The sequence below is a fragment of the Protopterus annectens genome, chromosome 11.part0 (genome assembly GCF_019279795.1).
Source record: "Protopterus annectens isolate FY-2018-M chromosome 11.part0, PAN1.0, whole genome shotgun sequence".
NCBI lineage: Eukaryota > Metazoa > Chordata > Ceratodontiformes > Protopteridae > Protopterus > Protopterus annectens.
In genome coordinates, this window is record NC_056745.1 from 545482299 (window position 1) to 545504050 (window position 21752).

General features: G+C 40.7%; 1 protein-coding gene across 2 annotated transcripts in view; it reads left to right on the top strand.

Moving 5' to 3' along the window:
• Nucleotides 1-21752, top strand: part of LLPH (LLP homolog, long-term synaptic facilitation factor) — a 264175-nt gene that overhangs the window by 29680 nt on the left and 212743 nt on the right. The window lies entirely within an intron of this gene.

Genomic DNA, 21752 nt, shown 5'->3' on the forward strand with positions numbered 1-21752 from the left:
CTCTTCACTTGTTGGTTTCTCTAGTGATAGAATGGCAGAGAAAGGAAGGGCTGGCTTCAAAAAGTATGGGAAATGTGGCTGCAAAATACCATAATGTCCTTCTATTCTAATGTTGCAGTAGTCTTACTGTGGGATCCTCCCCTTCAGGCGACTCGAACATCGGCTCCTATACAAAAGCTTAAGCCTGGTTGCTGCTGGTGCGTGGAACGTCACCCATAGGGCCATAAACCCTGGGGCCTTAAATGTGATGTCTACACGCACAGACCTCAGAACTTTTCTGCCACAGTTGAACGTCAGATCGATCGCTTTGCTCCTCTCCTTCAAGATGCCTAAAGCTAAGTACTCCATTGGGGAATTGTTATTAATATTTTTCCTTGAGCTTGATTTGTTGGTCTGTTCTTAGCCGATGCCCACTAAGAAAGGTAAATGCAAATGCGGATGTCAAATCCCGCATAAAGACTCCCATGATCGTTGCATATTTTGTTAAGGCTGGGAACACTATCATACCTCCTGTTCCTTCTGCCAGTCTTTTGTCCACAAAACGCTCAGAAGCCGTCTAGCCACCGACAATTTGTATTTGGAGAATCCGAGATTAAAAATGTTAGTGTTAATAATGGATCTGGAGTCGTCCACCCAGGTGGAACCACCGAGAAAAAAGGCCGAGGTTTCAAGGCCCCACCACCTCTGCCCCTCCGTCATCGGACTGCCCATCAACCACCAATATAGGAGTTGAGGGACGTCCACTAGAGCAGTCTACTTTGGTTCCTACCCTTGAGGAAGCCACTTCCAAAGTACCGGCTGGCATATCGGCAGAGGTTATTCCAGTGTCTGTTAATTACCGAAGTCGAGGGAAACCAGGCTCTGCCGGGCAATCTTCTGTGATCCAAGATTCTGATCCTTCCTCTTTAGGACAGATCCCTGAAACTAGGCGCACAGCTTCTCCTAAAGCAACTCCCTTAAAAACGAGTCAAAAGACAAAACATTTGTCTGCTTCTTCAGAGGGACAACCAGACTGGCAGTCCTTCACACAATCCTTGATGCAGGCCTTCGTGGCCCTCAGCCTCCTCTGCTCCCACAATACTTGTACTTAGCCCAAGACCTGCCTCAGCCACTTCTGTCATTCCTTCTGTTTCTTAGGAAGAAGAAGCCTTATCGTCTTCTTCTGATGAGTCAGTCACATACTCATTCCAAATAGCCTTTGAATACTACTCCCCTGATGAGGATTCCATAGAGGGAGACTCCCCACCAGAGGACATCACATTTGAAGAGACTATAACAAAAATGAGGGAGTATTTTAAATGGGATACTACCCAGATGACAGAAACTCAAAAAAGGTATTTTGAGCTGCTGCAGGTTGAGTCACCCTCACCATCGGCCATCCCTCCGGTGATTTCTGCATACTTAGATGGATTTGCATCAGTCTCAAAAAACAATGACTCTCAACCACCTGCTCCCAAGAGGGCTCCCAAGAGGCCTGATTGTTTCTACAAGGTCCCTGATGACCACATATTTCTACTGAAGTTCCCCTTGGCAGACCCCGCATGATAGCTGTAGCCCCAAACAGTCTAGATTTATCCCGTCCTTGTCACTCCTATCCTCAGACAAGGATAGCAAGGTAATGGACAGCCTGGGTAAGAAGATATACACTTCTTCCACCCTAGCTTTTAGGGCAATTAATTACCAAACCCATATGGTAAAATATGCCCTGGATTTGGTATCCCAAGCTGTAACCCTACTGTCCTCCTTGCCTGATTCCCCTAATAAGAAACAGATACCATCTAAACTGTCCCTGGCATCTCAAGTTGCTCTCCACTCGATTAGATGCAGTTGTGATGCAGTAGAGGCCTCTGCTAGATATGCTGCATCTGCCTCTGTGCTACACGGACCTTCATGGCTTAGGCTCAAGCCACTGCCTGAAGACTTTAAATCCAAAATTCTGGATGCCCCACTAGATCGCAATCTTCTGTTTGGAAAACAGTCTGCAGAGCTGTTTAAGAACCTACAGGAGAAGAGTAAGAAACTCCAGGATATTAAACACTTGCTTGTCTCCCCAATACCAAAGTATTACAGGAATTACCCTGCTTAAGACTACCTGTGTCAGAAGAGCCCCAACCACCGCCACCCCTTCATCTTCCAGACATAGGAAAGGGACTAGAAGGCAGTCGCCTTCTAGGACAGCCCCATCTCAGCCCACCCACAGACAGGACAGAAGTAATAACAACAATGCGCGACTGCCTCAACCACCTCTCATCTCACCTTTCTCACTGTCTGCCCAGCTGGAAAGAAATCACCTCAAACCATTGGCTTCTGGCAATAGTGGAAAAAGGATATTTCCTATCTTGGCTAGAAAAACCCATACCACAGGGCATTCCCTTTCCGCCCAAGAACCAACTCCACCTAATTCCTCACATTGTCCAGGATCTTCTGGCTCAGGGAACCTGTTCCACCAGGACAAGAAGGAAAGGTTTTCTACTCCAGGCTATTTCTGTTACCAAAAAAGGATGGCCCATGGAGGCCAATCCTAGATTTGTCTTTCTTAAACCTCTTTCTGAAAGTCCCTTCCTTCAGAATGCTCTCTCTCCAGTACCTGCTTCCACTATTGCCACCCAAGGCATTCATGGCCACTTTGGACTTGAAGTAGGCTTACCTCAACATTCCCATACATACCAACCACAGGAGGGTCTATATGATGCTTTCGAATGGACTAAATAGTGAATGCTATTTAGTCAATCTGATACTGTCGAAATGGCAAATTAGCGAAGTCACGGAACATCAAATTTTTTCCAGGGAAAAAATTTGGTGGTCCATCTTTGGGACTTTGCCATTTCCTCCACTATGGTGCGATCCTGGAGTTGGTATATTTAAGTAGGGGAGGGTGGGGGGTGAAGCTCCCTACTTAAATTTGTCTTTTAAGTTTTTTTTTTTTTTTTCGGAGCTGCGAATTTTTTCCCTGGGAAAAAATTTGCTGTTCCGTTTGATATTTTGTTGTTTTGATATTATCGGTACGATGAAATAGCATTCGCTATTTACATCATTGATAATATGATATAGACACCCACAGGAAGTACCTACATTTCGCTGGACCCTGTTCACACTTTCAATTTACTGCCTTGCCCTTTGGTTTAGCCACTGCACCAAGGGTCTTCACCAAGTGCCTAGCTTCAGCCATAGCCTACTGCAGGACCAAGGGCATTCAAATCTACCTCTACCTGGACGACATTCTCTTTCTTGCAGAAGAGAGACACCCTCAGAAATCATCTACTGTTCTCCATATCTCTGCTCCAGAGTTAGGGATTCACGCTCAACCTCGCCAAATCATCCCTCTCCCTAGACCAGGACAAAATCTTCCTGGGATGCAAGATTCGGGCAGACCTGATGATGGCCTTCCTCCCTCAGGACAAAGTGACTTCCCTGATCAACCACTTCCAGGACTTTCTTCAGGTCAACCACTTGTCTGCCAGACATTTCATGCACCTACTGGGCCTTATGGCAACCACAATACCTATGTGGCCACTAGCTAGGATGCACGTTAGGAAATTACAGTGGTATCTAAAGAATGTGTGATCCCAACACAGCCACCCTCTAGACTTCCGAATACCCTACCTACCTTGACTAAAATCAGAACTGAAGTGGTGGATTCAACAGATACAATTGAATCCAGGTTTACCCCTTCAGCCCACCACCATCTCAACGGATACACACAGATGCCTCAGATCTGGGCTGGGGGGCTACCATGAATGGCCTCAAAGTGCAAGCCCTCTGGCAAGCATCCCTCTTGAAAAGACACATCAACGTAGGGGAGATGACAGCAGTTCACTTAGCCCTGAAGGCCTTTCTCCCTCTCTTACAGCCAGGTCCCATTTAAATCTTCACAGACAACACCACTGTTATGTGGAACATCAGTAAACAAGGGGGGGGGACAAGGTCTTAATTCTCTGCAGGCTAGTAATGCAGATTTGGGAATTAGCCTCACGGAACAACATATCTCTGCAGGCAGTCTACATCCCATCCCAGGACAACCACCAAGCGGATGCTGTCAGCAGATCATTCTGTCTACATCATGAGTGGATGTTACACAGCAAAGTATTCCTAGACATTGTCCACCAGTGGGGCATACCACAAATTTATTTGCTCCCCCCCCCCCCGGCAAAAGAGACAGTTGAGGAACTTTTGCACCAAGGATCCCTACCCTCTAGCTTGGAAAGTGGACACCTTCACCATCTTATGGAAGGGACTGTTTCTGTATGTCTACCCTCCCTTTCTTCTCATTCAGAAAGTCATCCTGAAAATCATGAGGGACATGCCAAAAATCTTGCTGGTGACTCCCAATTGGCTAAGGCAGCATTGGTTCCCCCTTTTTCAATCCCTCGCCAAGGGCAGTCACCACAAGTTGCCTCACAAGGTGGACCTGCTCACACAACAGAAAGGAACTCTCATCCATCTGCACCTAGAGATGCTGTGCTTAATCCTCTATAGGTGATAAACTTTTAGTCCCCTTGAGTCACTGCTACACCGAGGATGTGCTGTCTGTCCTGCAGGAGGCCAGGAAACCCAACGCAAGGAGATCCTACATTTCCAAATGGGAAAGGTTCTCCAAATGGCGTCTCTGAAGAGACAGGGATCTGTTTCAAGCAGTCTTAACCTGTGTGTGAGCTCATAAAGGCAGACCTTTCATATTCTTCAGTGAAAGTTCAGTTATCTGTGCATGCTTACCCTTGGACCCTCCTCTACTCTCCAGGTTGGATGTTAAATTATTTTTGAAAGGGATCCCGCACATAAGACCACCAAGGAAGCCTATCCCACCACCTTGGGACCTAAGTTATGTTGGTAGGCCTCTCCTTAGCCAGAAGGATCTCGGAATTGCAGGTGTTCATGGCATACCCTCCCTACACTGGCTTCCACAAAGACAGGGTGACCCTGCGCACCAACCCCTCCTTCATGCCCATAGTGGTCAGTGAGCTATCACTAAATCAGTCCAATCATTTACCCACCTTCTTTCCATCTGCTGCAAGTGACAGTGAAAGAATACTGCAGTCCCTTGATGTCCACAGGCAGTTAAGGTTTTACTTGGACAAAACTAAGACCATTAGGAAATCTAATCAACCTTTTGCATCCTTCCATCCCAGGGCTATGGGCAAGGCAGTATCCAAACAAACTATTTCCTGCTGGATTAGGAAGACTATCTGCTTCTGCTATTCCTACCATCGAAAGGACTTGCATCAGGAAGTCAAGGCACACTCTACTAGAGCAGTAACCTCTTCTAGGGCCTTCCTCAAGGGCCTAGACACAACTTCCATCCTTGAGGCAGCCATTTGGTCCACTATACATACCTTTACCATACATTACAAACTGGACCATATCTGTAGAGCCAGAGCAGGTTTCGCAAGGGCAATCCTGCAGGGATTTCTGGAATCTGCTACTTCTACCTCCACCCTTTCTTCCTAAGCTGTGGTAGTCTCCCATAGTAAGAATACTGCAACATGAGAATAGAAGGATATAGAATAGTTGTGTAAAATCTTATCATAGCTATAGATGTCTTTCTCTTCCATGTTGCAGTATTTCGTCTCTCCAACCAAACCCCCTACATTAATTTAAATTTGTCTATAGGGCATCATAGCACCACCATCTAGACTATGGTCACACTGGGCAGTTAACTGCATTTCACCGGTCTGGAGGACATCATCTGACACCACCTAGACTACTGTCTGACTGGGCAGTTAGTTCTGAGGTCTGTGCATGCAGTTGCCACATTTAAGTCCCCTGGTTTAATGGCCATACGTGTGATGTCCCACGCACCAGCCGCAACCAGGCTTAAACTTTTCTGTGGGAGCCGACATTCAGGTCGCCTGAGGCGGAGGATACCCTAGTAAGAATACTGCAACATGGAAGAGAATGACATCTATAGTTATGGTAAGATTTTACACAGCTAGTCTTTCAGCCTCCCATACCATACATTTTGTGTTTATTGTTTGGGACCCCTCCATTTCCAGGAGAGTTGTTGTTGAGTCTGCCATGAGTTCAACCACAGAGCTCTGGTTAAACGCAGAAACAAATTAATTTTTAAAGCTTTACTGCCCTTATCTTTCAGTGAGGCACTATCTGAAGCTCCTTCTCTATGTAAACAAAAAAAAAAGGGCAAGTCAGAATCAAGCCCTTCCTCTTCTTCCTCAAAGACTTCTGAAAAAGCAAAGAAGAGGCCTATCTCAGTTCTGACATCTCCGTCAGATCCGACAATTGAGAGACCCAGACTTTCGAATCTGACTATTTAATTCTTCAGACCTGAAGATCAAGATACGAAACCCTATGGATTTGTCTACTTCTTTGGATCTGACTTTGGATAAGAAAAAAGATTCCTCATATCTGACACCAAAATCAAAGGATTTGATGACACGCCTGCCTGGCCCAATATTCACCATCACTGGACCCAGTTCCATTCAGAGTTCCTTCTCCCTTTCTGGATGTGCTAAAATCACCCTCCATTATGTCCACCCATTCATCTAGGAGTTTGACTGAAGTAGATGTGGCGAGAGTGGTGAGAAAGGAGTTCCAAACATCTACTACTCCTCCTTTACATCCTCCTCTGACTAACTTTGAAGCTTCAGAGTTCTTCGATCCGAGCCACCTGGCTCCATCTGCATCAGATCTGAAGATACCCCTATCCTCAGATCCAGTGTTTGCTCTGAGTTATTCGGTTCAGTGGGAGCCAGAGACCTCTCGGAGCTGTAGCTGCCTTGTCAACTCTGAGGTTTTTGGAGCCGTCTCTGCACCTCAGGTCTTCAGCTCAGATTAGCTCCACTCCAAGTTCTGCTTCAGGAGGTTTATCATCGGAGCAGGGAGGTACTAGGATCCAGACGTTTGCACACTCGGATCCGGAGTCCTGTCCGTGTAGAGGAGGTCAGCCTTTGAGGTTCTGAAGAGAGCCAGTCTGCTTCAACAGCTCAGACGGTGCCTACCACCTCTGGTCTTCAGCTCCCAACCTTGTCATCTCTGCATACAGTCTCTACCTTTTCTCCACAGGAACAGTGAGTACCAAAACCCCAGGCTTCCCAGCAAATTATTCCCACTTCTTCTTATACCTCCCCAGAGCATCCCATTGAGGAAGTCCCTAAGAAGTAGTAGTAGTACAAGAGGAAGCACTTGGATTTCCCAGAGGAATCTGTCGTTGAAGAGACCGACTTTGATGAGGGTGAAGGGTCCCGAAGGTCACTTTCTGACGATTCTCCTTTGGAGACATCCTAGAAATTCTAAACCAGAGAAGTGACTAGAAGCCGTGTACCTGGAGGTTTTTGATACCTGTCCATCTACCTCCTGGGTAACTCTGTCCACTGATGAGATTATTGAATTGATCTCTTAGTGGGCATGGAAGGCCCCTGACACCATTGAGCCGATCCTCCAGAGACCGGACAAAATTATTACTACTTCTGAAGGCAAGCAATTTTGGACTAAAGATGTGACTGTGAATGCCATGGTTGTGGCAGCAGCCACAAAAAAGGAAATAGCTGAGGAAAGTTCCTCTGTCTATCCCTCCCCAGCAAGGAGTCTCGGGTGATGGATAGGTTCGAGAAGTGTGTTTGTGCTTCTGCGACCTTCTCCTTGCAGTCCCTGAACTACCTGGTACATTTCACTAGATTACAGAGAGATCTGATTAAACAGCTTGCACATACCCTCTCAGGATCTGTTTCTGAGGAACTGCAGGCCTCTGTTACTTCTCAGTTGGCCACCCTCCAGTCTATTTCTAACTCTTCCATGAGGCTTATTTTTCATGCAGCTGAAGAAACAAGTAGAGCAGCGATCTCGGGCATTTCCATGAGGAGGCAAGCATGGATGCTCGTGTGTGACTTTGCAGAGCCTTTGAAGTTTACGTTCCTCAATGCTACTTTTGACGGCAAGTCCTTATTTGGCCATAAAGTAAAAGACACATTGTCCAGGTGTGAAAAAGATGGGAAGACCCTGTCTGCCGTGGGTATATGTTTGTTTCTCCACTCCTCGGAGATTCTTCAACAGGAATCAGCGAAGTAGTGGAAAAATGTGATTCAGAAAATCCCAAGGGTCTTTTCATGGCACATGTAGAAGTAGTTCCCCCAGGGGCAGAGGGGGGGGACTCCAATGGTAGATGCTGCTCTTGTGGCAGAGGAATCCTGCAAAAGCAAGGGTCCAGAGAAACTTTCTTTGGCAGACCCTTCTAGAGCTCCTGAATGGAGGCCCAATTGTCCTTCTTTGGAGGCAATCAAGGGTCAACTGTCCCTGCAGCAGAGAGCCTGGCTAGAAATAACTTCAGACACCTGGGTGCAGAGGATCATTTCCAGAGGATATATTATACCATTTTTCCTTCCTCCTGCCCATTGCAGGAAAATCCTGATGTTCCACCCGGTCAGAGGGAACAAGCACCTATTCAGGTACAAAAACTGCTGGAAAAATGAGTCATCCAAGCGTTTCCACCAGACCAGAGAGAATCCGGAACTTTTTCAAGATTCATTCTTTTTTGTGCCAAAGAAAATGGGACTGAAGACCAATCTTGGATCTCAGCAGCTTTAATAAGTCAGTTCATCACAACAAGTTCTGGATGGTCACAGTTCAGTCCATTATTCTGTTTTTGGAAAAAGCTGGCTGGATGTGCTCGATGGACCTTCAGGATGCGTATTCTCACATAAAGATGAATAAGTAATCCAGGAAGTACTTACACTTCATCTGGGAGCCAGTCATTATCAGTTCAGAGTTCTGCCCTTTGGTCTCACCACAGCCCCAAGGATGTTTACCAGGTTCATAGCAGTAGTAGCAGCACACTTGAGATTGCATGGATTCTGAGTGTTTCCATATCTACATGACTGACTCATTTTCGTCTCGACCAGGTGTCAACTATCGAAGGCAAGAGACTACATTCTCCAGATGTGTTTACGTCCTATTTACAGTCCACTCAGAGTTTAAACTTTATTGGTGCAGTTCTCAACACAAGAAATAGCCTCACTCCCTCCTTCAGGAGTGGAAACAGTCAGATTGCAAGTCACGAAAATAATCTGCAGCAGCAAGATCTCTGCATGACTTGTTCATCAGACTTTAGGGTCCATGGCGGCAGCACTAACACTAGTCCTGCTAGCCAGATTTCACATGCGAATTCTGCAGTGGCTGCTATCAGTGCAGTGTTCTATCCTTCACCAACCAATGTCAACTCAGGTAAGGCTCACTAATGTATGCAAAAACGATCTCAGATGGTGGATTCAGTCAGCTCAAATTCTACAAGTTCGTCTGTTTATTCTACCCCAGCCCAAGGCCACAGTGACCACTGATGATTCCCAGCTGGGATGGGGGGGGGCATTTTCTGGGGAAAACAGTCCACGGCACTTGGCCTCCCGCAGAGGCCAGCTTGCATGTCAGTGTCCTAGAGATGAGAGCAGTGCTCTTAGCATTGCAGCTTTCCAGGATGCTCTGCCATTGGTGACAATTGCATTTCAAACAGACAGCATGTCCGTAGCCTGGTACATCAACAAAGAAGTGGGTATCGGATCCTACTCCTTGTGTCAAGAAGCTCTCAATTTGTAGCAGTGGGCAATCTCATCTAACCGCTTTCTCATAGTAATGCATATTCTGGGGTACTCCAGTGTGGTAGTAGACAAATTGAGTAGGTGCTCTTTCTACCTCACAAATGGTCCCTCAATAAAAATATGATAGGATATTCTGTCAATGGTGTCAGCCTTGCAGTGATCTTTTCGCCTCTCTCCTAAACAAGTGCAACAGCTACTTTGCCCTGATTCCCCCATGTGGGGAGTTGCCGAGGGATGCTTCTCTTCATTATGCCTTTCCCCGACTCCATTAATCCTAAACTTTCTACAGAAAGCGACCAAGTTAAAGGGCAAAGTAATCCATAGTGCACTCTATTGGGCTCAACAGATTTTTTTTTCCTCTTTCTTTGGCCTCACTTCACCAACCATGGATCCAGCTCTAGACCTCCTGTCTCACCTGACAGGCATGATTCACAGAGGTATACCCAATCTCAGGCTGACTGCATGGTTTCTCTAATTCCATTAATAGCCAGGCAACCTATGCTCTCTTCTCCAGTCTGAGACATACTCCTGTCTTCTCATAAGCCCTTTACATGTAAGCTGTATTCCAGTAAATGGAAAACATTCGTTCACTGGGCATCCAAAATAACATTGATCCCTTCTCTGCTCATTTTCATGATATGCTTAATTTTTTTTAGCCCAACTTTTCAAAGAAGGGTCAGCTTGGCATCCAAAATAACATTGATCCCTTCTCGGCTCAGTTTCATGATATGCTTAATTGTTTTTAGCCCAGCTTTTCAAAGAATAGTCAGCTTCTTCCACAATCAAAGTCCAGTTAGCAGCAATATCCAATTTTTACACTGGTTTCCAAGGTTCTTCAGTTGCTTTACATAAACAAAATCTTTCTGAGAGGAACCCTTCTTTTAAAGCACCCTTATAACGACTGTACTTCCCCTTAGACTCCAGCACCAAGTTTAGCTCCTGTCATACACCCCCCCCCCCTTTTTGACCCAGCAGCAAAGTGCGATTTCAAGTTCCTTTCTTGGAAAACTGTTTTCTTGGTAGCCATAACTTCTGCAAGAATTTCAGAGATCCAAGCCTTGTCTTCTTAGCCACCATATTTGATTTTTCACAAAGACATAGTATCTGTATACTAATTCATCTTTTTACCAAAGGTTGTATTGGAGACAAATATCAATCAGTCCATTAATTACCAGTATTTTTTCCAAAATTTGAGAACAAAGGTGAATTCTTGTTACATTTATTGGATGTTCTCATACAGTTGCATTTTTACCTCCGTAGAACCAAGGATATCAGGAATCTGACCAATTATTTGTTTCCTTCTCAAAGTAACCTTGGCCAGATGGCTCACCAGTTGTATTTCTTTCATTTATAACCAATTGAGCATTGCCTTACCAAAACCTCTACGAGCCCATTCACCTAGAGCAATCCCAACTTCATCTGTCTTCCAGTCTAAAGCGTCTGTGGATGACATTTGTGCAGCAGCGACTTCAGCTACTCCTCATCTCTTTGTTACTCATTACAAATTGGATTTGGTCACCAGGGGTAGAGCATCATTCAGTTAAATGGTGCTGAGGAACATCCTTCCTTGAGTCTGCCCAGGACCTAAGGTAGGTGGGGACTCTTTCCCATAGGTTGATGATAGAATGAAAATTGACATCCTCAGATAAAGAAGTTATGAACTCACCATAATGTTCCACCTGTGTTGTCCATTTTCATTTTTCCTCAACTCCCCACCCTTCTGCCCCTACCTTTGAACTCACAGCAGAGCGAGTGTTCTTAAGTGGCACTTCCCTTGTTCTGAGCTCAAGATATAGTCTCTCTGGATCTTTCTGATATTTTCTTTTACTTTTGTTAGCAAACAAGGTCTGAGGTAGTTAAGGGTTCATTATGGGTAAATGAGAAGCTCAAGAGTTTTTTGGCTACCACGAGCTATTGTAATGGCCGAGTTGAATCCAAGAGATTGGATCCAAACCCATGGGTTGATGAAGAATGAAAATGGACAACACAGATGGAATGGTGTGATGAGTGCATAACTTCTTTTTTACAGCTTAAGCCAAAGATAGTAAATTAGACATTCCCCCTTGTAAAATAAAAAAGAGTATCCTGATTCTACATATAATATATACATTTATTTATTTGACATTTGTTTACTGAGAAAATCCAAATGGGCCTAAAAGTGCCCAGTTTCAGTGGAGGAACAGGGAGAAAAGCTCCTCAATCTAGTAAAAATCAATTGCAGATATTTTAAATCACAAAATGTCATTTAACTCTACAAAACAGGAGTGAAAAACATCATAGTGAGAGAAAGACACATTATTTGTTACATAGATTAGTAGGAGGCATGAGACAATTCTAATAAGATATTGGAGATTACATGATTAGAGACAGTTGGGGGAAATTGAGTAATGTCAATATGAGAGAGGGTGTTCATGTTAGGGTTATACAAGGAAGTAAAGACGGAGAGAGAGGCAGATTATAAAGAAGAGTGCAGGGTAGGGTGACAGGAAGCTTATGTGAGTAGGGAGGAAAGTGGTAGAGGAAAGGTCTGCAGGGAGAAACTGGATAAGGTAGTGGGAAAGATAAAAGGAGTGCAGTAGAAGGCTGGAAAGGGTTGTGAGGTGCGGCTTGGGTTGGGGGGTGGTGAGTGTATAGTGAACAATTTCAGCCAGGATTGGCACAGAAGCAGTTCCATGCTTCTGTAAAGTATTCTTTTAGGGAGCTTTTAAAGTTTGGTAGGTTAGAAATAGTCCTGGTTGTTGGAGGTAGGGAGTTCCATTTTTTCTACTGATTGAGTATAGGCTTTGTACAGTGGATTTATTTGGTTTATTTATGGTGAGAAGTTGTTTGTCTTCTGATCTGAGATTTATTTTAAGGAAATGTATGTTGATTAAAGGAGTAAGAGATGGGCAGGCTAATGGTTTGTATGTGATTTTTATATGGTGTTATAAGTTGAATGTAGGAGAGGTGGTGTCCCAGCCAGCTAAGGGTTTGCAGAGCTTTACAGTGATGTGTAAATTAGAGTGAATTAGTAGCAAACCTAGCAGTTTTGTTGTAGCAGCTTTCAAGTTTGTTTTTTATGCTTGATTGTAAATTGGTTAGAACTGGGGCTCTATAGCGTAGGGAGGGCAGAAGGTAGGATTTGGCTAGATTAATTTTTGTGGATGTTCTCAGAAATTGTTTGTTTCTGTACAACATGCCTAATTTTTAATGGGACTTCTTGATATTCCTTTGGATGTAGAGGTCTTATGACTCCTAATAGTTTTTTATAATGAACTAATTTAATTTCAATGCCATTTGCTAAAAATATTTTTGAAAGTTGCTTTGGTAGGATTGTGAGTTTTAGGGTTAAAGAGGAGGAGTTTGTTTTTGGGGAGGGGGGTGTTGAGTAAGAGTTGGGCACTTGTAAGTCAGGTTTCAATGAAGATGACAGCAGGGTCTGAGGTCAGCGACATTAGCTGTGTGGAAGGGGTTGCGTTATGTGAGTTTGAGGTTAAGCTGGCTATGTATTCTATGAAGTATGTGTAGAAACAGGTAGCCGTTTTGAAGAGGGGTATGTCTGCGTAGGGTCTGGGATCCTTTTTGTACCTGAGTTAATGAGACAGGATATGGAGGACCATAATTTTTTTAGGATTGTTTTTATGGCTATCTTGTAGATGAGTATAGTAAGACTTTTTTATGTCTTGACTTGGGTTTGTAGCTGTCTGAATAGTTGCTGATTTTTGTCATTTATGTTCTTTTGACAGTTAATCCATGCTTTGTCTCTGTCTTTCATAAGGAGTTTGCTTTGGTTGGTGAGCCATGGGTTATGTCTGAATAGTTGCTGATTTTTGTCATTTTTGTTCTTTTGCCAGTTAATCCATGCTTTGTCTCTGTCTTTCATAAGGAGTTTGCTTTGGTTGGTGAGCCGTGGGTTATGCTTGTTTTCAATTCTTTTTGTACAGTGTAGGGTTAAAGTGTTAAGAATATTTAGAACTGCTGCACTGAAGTATTCAACTGCATCATTTAAGGTGAGTCTTTTTTGGATGAACCTGTTGTTTTCAGAGCTTCAATGACGATTCTTTGGGGAAATTGAAGAGATTATGGGTAGTTTTGAGTTCATGTTCCTTTGTTAGTTGTGTAATATTCCAGTGAGCATAAGCTGGTAAGTGGTCACTTAGTGTCGTTGGGATGGTACCTGGGGAGGTAAAAGTAGATGGGTTGGTAACCAGAATCCATTTAGGATAGATTGTTGGGAGTTACTTTTGCTGTATCTTGTTGGTGTTTTAAAAAGATGAGCGAATCCAAAAAGTTTCAAGCAGTTGATTGCTGAATTTGCAGATAAAGACTGCCAGTCAATGTTTACATCACCCAGGAGGATAATTGCATTTGTGATTTTATCTGCTATCCAGGATAGTATTTTTTTCGACAATTGGAATGTTCTGTCGTAGGGGGTATATAGCACAGCAATGCATATGATCTAGGCTCTGTTAAATTTTAGGAATGAGAATAGGAATTCTGCTTTTCCATATTTTGGGATTGTGCCTGTATACAGTGTTACTGTGAGCATGTTTGTGAAGATTATAGTTATTCCTCTGTCTTTGTATGTGTCTATCAAGTTTAATAATGTTGTAATATATCTTTTATTTCAGGTTTTAGCAAGGTCTCTGTTGTAGCTAGGATATCTGGGTAAAAGGGTATCTGTGTTGAGTCATCCAGGCGTGAAAATCTGTGAATTTATTGCATATGCTTCTAAGGTTTAAAATTACTATTTTTAAGCTTTTAGGGTATATTATGTGGTTTGGGGTTTGTTTGGGTCCTGGGTTGGGGTCGATGTCACTGCATTGATGGATGGTGGAGAAAGATGGTTTATTATGGCATTTTTAGTAAATCTTAGTAGAAGTATTGCCTTGACATTGGGACTGGCATTTTTTAGTAATTTTGGCTACAACAGTGGAATGGAATTTTTCTTTAACCTTGGAACTTCTATAATTTGCCTAGGTATGTAACCTCTGTAAATATTGTATTTTAAACTTCACTGCTTGCTTAGATATGTTAACTACTGTAAATACTGTATTTTGTAATCTAATCTGTTGACCTTGGAGCTTTTCTCCCCAGGCCTCTGCTGAAAATGGACATGTATCCAGTTGGACTATCCCGGTCAACAAATGTAAAATAAATAAAAATAAATAAAATAAAATGGAGTTATGGGAAATAGGCTTGAAAGAGACTTTTGAATAGCTATTGGGAAGATGTTTGATAGGCGAGGATGAAGTAATGGTTACTGTGTGCTTATTTATTATTACTACTAGTAGGGATGTTAGGAATGAGAGGAGGATGAATAAGGAGGGGAACCGCATGATTAGTGTTGTACAAATCTTGTAGTATAGTGAGGGGAGTCAGTGAACAGTGATAATAGTGTGGATAATAGGTAGGTTTTGATGGGGAGGGAGTAGTGTGATATTTGAGAAGGAATATAGAACAGAAGTGGGTGGGGATGATATATTGAGAACAGTTTGCAATTGGATAGTTAAGCACATGATAGGAGGAGGTGGAGTTAACAGAGCTGTAACTGTAAGGGGGTGTAAAGGGGGGGTGGAAATTGGGGGCAGGATAGGGAAGCAGCATGAAGCCCGAGCATAGCAAGTTGGCCCACAGTACAATCTGTAAAATTGCAGCTAGACAGGAGGTAAGACCAGTCCTGATTACTAAAGAAAGTACCACAAGCTGTTAGATTATTAAAGTACACAACTGCACCAGGCAGTATTGTAGTGAATTTGGCTTGAAATGTATATAAGAAAAGTAGGTTTGGGCTAAAAATCTATTCCCTGGTCATTATATTGTGTTTTAACTCATGTTTTCCGCCAATTTCAGTTGTTTATTTAGGGGTGCTTATAGGTATTAGAAGACGTGTATACATTGGAGTACAATAAGAGACTTCTGAATTAATTAGCATTAAATGCACTGTGCAGATTAGAACTCTTGATTTATCTTATTTTTAATATGCTGTAGGTTATATCACTTTTTCCGAAGCAGTTATACTTAAAAAGCTAATGTACAGCAGTTTTGAGTAATATAGTTCATACTTTTACATTTTTTACAGTCCTGGGGTCTATGTGGAGAGGATGTAGTTTGATTTGCAACTGGATGTACAGAGGTCACTCAGAGAAAAAAACACATCCCAGTAGGCTAAGGTGTGGGGACTACTTAATGTTGAAATGATAGATTTAAGACCGGGCAACTACAGTAGTAAAAAATGGATACGAAGACAAGGTCCTTGAACTCTGCTTGAGGCGAGTCACACCATTTAATTTTATTGTTATGGGCTTTATTTGATTTTTTTCTGGGGAAATTTTACAGTGGTAGAATATAATATGCTAAATGGTTAATTTAGCTTCACCTTAAGCAGTATAAGACCAGTGGGTGGGGATGGGAGTGTCCCTCAAGCAGATTCAACACTACAATACATAGCGTACTGATACAGAAATGTCTTGTTTCTATCACTTCTGTAAGTTCAGTTTGATTCTTGGAAACTGCCTTACATATGTTTTAACTGAAGGTATGTCTCCTTCTGTGCTTTTGCAACTGGAATGAAATTCAGCTATAGTAGTTCCCTTGGTAGTGAAATTGCCTTAACTTTTGTGGCAGGAATTGACAGAGATACTGTATGCCGTCTACACTGGGAGAGAGAGAGAGAGAGAGAGGGCAGATTAAAATTAGGATTGTTGCGTGGTTGAACTGGGTAGGTAAAGTACTGTCATATGTGCTGTGCTGCATTAAGTATTGTTTGACCAACATAACGTAGTGCTCTATGTTCCACAGTTGTTCATTCTGCTTTATTGCTTTTAAACTGGAAAATAAGGCCGCTAACGATATGTGTCTAGGTATGCACTATGCAAGTTTGAGATTACTAAAATGGAGGCTTCCACAGTTTAGAAGGATTGACAATAAAATAGCTAACAAGAGATATGTTTGTATGGAAGTTTTGGATTACTGAAATGGAGGTTTGTGGATTTTAGAAGGACAGGTAGAACATCAATTTCAGTTAGTTTCCACTCTTTGCTACAGAAGTGACATTTAAACACTTTAGAATAAGCAACTTGAATTTTAACAGGTTTGAAAAGTAGTAGGCAATGACATCTTTTTCAGAATTGTCTGTTGTTTTTAACAGTCGACTAGAGCAGCCAGTAACTGTGGTGTTTGTAAAACATAAAATCGAGTAATATATATATATATATATATATATATATATATATATATATATATGTGTGTGTGTGTGTATGTATATGTATATATATATATATATATATATGTGTGTGTGTATATGTATATATATATATATATATATATATATATATATATATATAAATAGATATATAAAACTTCGAAAACAGCATAAAAAATATGAAAAAGAAAAACACTAGCCTATGAACCTATGAACTGTCTTTGCACCCCAAAATTTCTGGACAGATAAGTTCACTTTATTAAACAATAAAGATTAAGCTCTTGTTCTCATAAGAACTTCAAAATCTAATAACTGTTAAAAAAAAAAACAAAAAAAAAAACACTGGTTTAAATAATTTAGAAAAACAATGACATCACGTCTCCTCAACAGATCATCTCTATGCATCAGTAATTAATGTCCAATAAAAACAAAACCCCAATAAGAAAAGAGAGCTTCTTAATAGGCCACATCTCAAAAAATGGTTTGTTAATATAAATGTAAAATATTAATACATAAAGTTGTTTAAAATGTGTATAAACTATTGTAACAGAGCTCAGAAAATCTCAGAATACACTGCAAACTGATTTAAAAAAATTATAAAAAAAGAAAAGAGAACCAGAAACTGATGTACTTCACTTTAATAAATAAATTTAGCGCTTTCATCCAGGTACAGTGGACTTCTGATGAAGTCAACTGTACGTGGACGAAAGCGCTAAATATACTCAAACCACTGTAAAATTTCCCCGGAAAAGGCAAATAAAGCCCATAATTTTTAATTTTAGCACTTTCGTCCGGGTACAGTGGACTTCTGATGAAGTCAACTGTACCTGGACAAAATCGCTAAATTTTTTAAAGTGAGGTGCATCAGTTTCTGGTTCTCCTTTCTTTTTTATTGTGACAGAGCTGCATTCTCATTATATATACACACAAAATGTGTTAAGAAACATTAAAAACTAAACATACATGCATATATAAAACTTCCTTTCTAAACAGCAATCGTATCTTATTTGCTTTTAGTGTCAGTATACTGTTTTAAGGATATTTTGGCATTAAGCTCTGGTGGAACAGTGGCATTCAGTTTTAGTTGCCATAACAATTGCTATCCTGTTGATCTCCTAGGAGGTATTAGTTGGGTAGAAAAGTGTCCAGAACTCAAAAACCTGTTGCCCTTTATGTACCTCCGGACAGATTGAGTGGTGGTGAAACCAGTAATAAGAACTTGGAAATTGTTGAGAAAATGAATTCTTTACTCCACTCACAAAGACAAACTAAAAAAAAAATTGTCCCATTTAATATCAGGGAAAGTTCAAAAGAAATCATGCTAGTTTTAAAAAAGTGCACCCCTATTGTTTCTACACATCAATTTGTGCAAATAATCAAGCAGTTGGCCAACTATCCTTAAAGCAACACAGTTCATTGCAAAAACATGAATCACAAGATCCTGTGTAATACTTTAAAGTCACACTGTAAAAATATACGTGATGGAAATACAAATGTTGAAACTATTAAAATGTGAATATAAATTTGTACACAGATATAAATAATCACATAGTTTTGAAATACTGGACAATTTTAAAAACAGTGATTAATATAGTTTTAAAATTTAGAGTTTGGATGCCTTGATCTTTAAAACTGGTATAATAGACGCGTGTTCATTTAAATCAGGGAGGGGTTTGAAGCATTTAACTTCATTTGCCATACGAGCTCCAACTATTCCAGACAGTTTTTTCAGGCTCCTTCCCTTTCGTCAGTAATAATCTTGTCTAAACTGCAGAACACAGATTTCATAAAATTATCAAAAGCAATAATATGCTTATATAATGCAATAGTTTTCCTCTTATTCTTAATATCAGTTTAATGTTCTTAAATTCTTTTGCATAGATTTTCCATTTTTCCTGTGTAAAAGACTGGACAGGTGGAACATAAAGCTAAATGTATTACCTGTTTGGTAAAACACCCTCCATGTTTTGGTATGATGTCCACACCAACAGGTCCCCCAGCCTGTATTTCCCACCTGTAAAAATATATGTACACTGGGAACAACAGCCACCGGGTTGTGTACACTTGTCTTCCTTTTGGCTGGTAGGTTTCTCTTTAAACCTCCCCTTGAGTACCTTTTTTATATTCCTTGCCGTTGTATATATGAACATTTGCCTTTCACCCATGGTACTAAAAACAGACTTGTTCCCTTAAAGATAACCCAGTTTTTGTTAATTATTTCTTTAATTTTTCTTTTTCCCGTGTTGTATTCTGTCACTATAACTAGACAAATGTTTTTTGGAGGGTTGATCATTCAGTTGATTTATATCAAGCACCATTTTATTCAAGCCTTTACCTAATAGTGGGCTAAACATATCCATTCTCCTACTTAAAAACATATTCATAGATCTCAGTAATGAGACTCTCAGAATCACCCTGTCTTTAAACATACACGTGAATTTTTTACTTTCTTGCCTAAACGTTTTGTCTTCTGAAATCATTCTAGATAATTGTATGAACTGTCCTTTAACTGTTCCTTTCTTAACCTTGTATGGTTGAAAACTTGTAAAATGTAAATATTATTGCTGAAAGTTGGTTTATGATATATGTTTGATGCAAACCTATCTTCAGTCCTAGAAATTGATACATCCAAATAGTTTACCCATTCATATGACAGAGATGCAATAAATAAAAAAAAAGAGTGGTTTCATTTAAATACCTTATAATTTCTTCGATTTTAATGTCCTCTCCATAAGATAAGTACATCATCCAGATAACGTAAATAAAGGGACCAGCAAGCTGAAAAATTGGATTGTAGTACATATTTCTTCTTCCAAGTGTAACATCAAGTTAGCAAAAATGGGGGCGCAAGCTGCCCCCAGATGTACCCCCCCTTCAATTGTTTGTATATTTCGTCTTTACAATAGAGGTGGTAGTTTTTTAGAACTGTGTCCATAATTCTGTAATTATTTAGTGTTCAAAAAGTCCATATCCAGTGGGGCTTCATGAGTGGAATAAAGAATTAATTATCTCAGCACTTTCCGAGTTCTTATTACTGGTTAAGAAACATGTAGTGTGACACTCAGCTTTCCCAGAAAAAAGACTGTTTTGAAGCAGTGCTAACTGCACTTGCTGAGAAATGCGCACCACATAGAAAGACAGACACATACAAAGAGCAATCAGCATTGTTACAGCACTACTGAAATGAATAATCACTTAAGTACTACCTGGTTTTATCTGAACATGCCAGCATCACACAAACAAACAAAATCAATACTGCCAACTTATTCCTTGAAAAACGAAACCACAATCATCTGTCAACCTCATCCATGCTCACTTTTTAAAAGGATTACTTAGGGCAACTTATGCATTGCACTGGCTGTTTGCAAGTATGTGTACGCATTTCTACAAAAGTAGTAGTTCACCCAAACCATATTTCCTGTTTCGGTGTTTTCCTTCGCTGAAGGATTCGTTCCTCAGTGTCCATCTATCGCATTCATCACTCACAGAGCATCTGTGATACTTCAAGCATGTGTCTGTAATGCACGCAAAAAGGGGAAAATGCCTTTATCAAGATTTTGTGTTCCTGAAGGTAATCTCCACTTCTTAGCCACCAATAAGGAGGTGGGATAACACCTTACAGTGTTTTATGTGGTCCCTTGTAGTCAACAAAGTGATTTTTGCAACCATGAAATTGTGGTTGCGATAATACATAAGTACCCCATTTTTTTATATTTGTGTATAATTTATATTCACATTTTTAATACTTTTAAACTTTGTGTTTCCATCATGTATATTTTTACTATGGGACATTAAGTATTACAAGGGATCTTGTTATTCATTTTTTGTGGTGGTCTGTGTCTCTTTAAAGATAGTTGGAAAATTGCTTGATTATTCGCGCAATTTGATTGGTAGAAACAACAGGGTCACTTTTTAAAACTAGCATGATTCTTTTTAAACTTTCAGTTCTGAAAGACGTCCCTGGTATTAATTTTTTTTTTAGTTTGTATTTGTGAGTAAAATAAAGAATTAATTACCTCAACACTTTGAGTTCTTGTTATACTTATCTATAAGTACTTGTATATCTGCACACCTGTCCTTCTAGCCTCGTACTACTATATACCCATATCTTGCACATATCCCATAAACTTCCTTATCTTCCTTTCCTGCTCACTATCTATTTACTTTGCCATATCTACTATCTCACCATCATACTGTACCTTTCCACTTTCTCCATTTGCCACATATCTACCTCCCACCTTACATCCATCCCATGCACTTCCTTTCTCTCTAACACACTAGCACCTTTAATAGAAGTTAATATGCTAATAGTTGTCGTGCATTAGAAGTTAATATGCTAACAGTTGGTGTATAATCTCTGTTACACATATGCTGTTGACAATTGCTTTGTAAATATTTTCTATGTATCAACATTGTTCATTTGTATTTTATTGTCTATTGTATAAATTTTACTTTGCTATGTATATTGTGGAGCTTTTCTCCCCGGGCCTCCACTGAAAATTGTCTCTTCTTAGGCCCAGTGGACTTTCCCAGTCAACAAATGCAATAAGTAAATAAATAAATTAACTGGTTTCACCACCACTCAGATCGGCTTGCTACTTTTGAATTTATCCAGAGGTACATAAAGGGTAACATGTTTTTGAGTTTTGGGCACTTTTCTGCCTGTCTAATAGCTCCAAAGAGACCAACAGCACAGCACAGATTTTTTTGTTTTACCTGTTTTGGGCTCTGCAACCAAATTCCCTGCATTCCAATCTAGCCTCCCATAAATCACCTCTCTCGTTCTTTTGTACCTTTTCCAGGATAATAAATAAATAAAAATTTCTTAACTAAATATACCACCTCAGTACTACTACAATTGAATCTACCATTGTTAGTATTATGTTTAGGCTATGTGCCTTAGATGTTTTGCATTTTATATAGGGAAAACTGAAAGATAGTTGAAATTAAGAATTTGTGAGCGCACTCCATCTATTACAAAGAGAGATCAAAGAAATGCCTTGTTTAAACATTCAGTTGTTTGTCAGGAT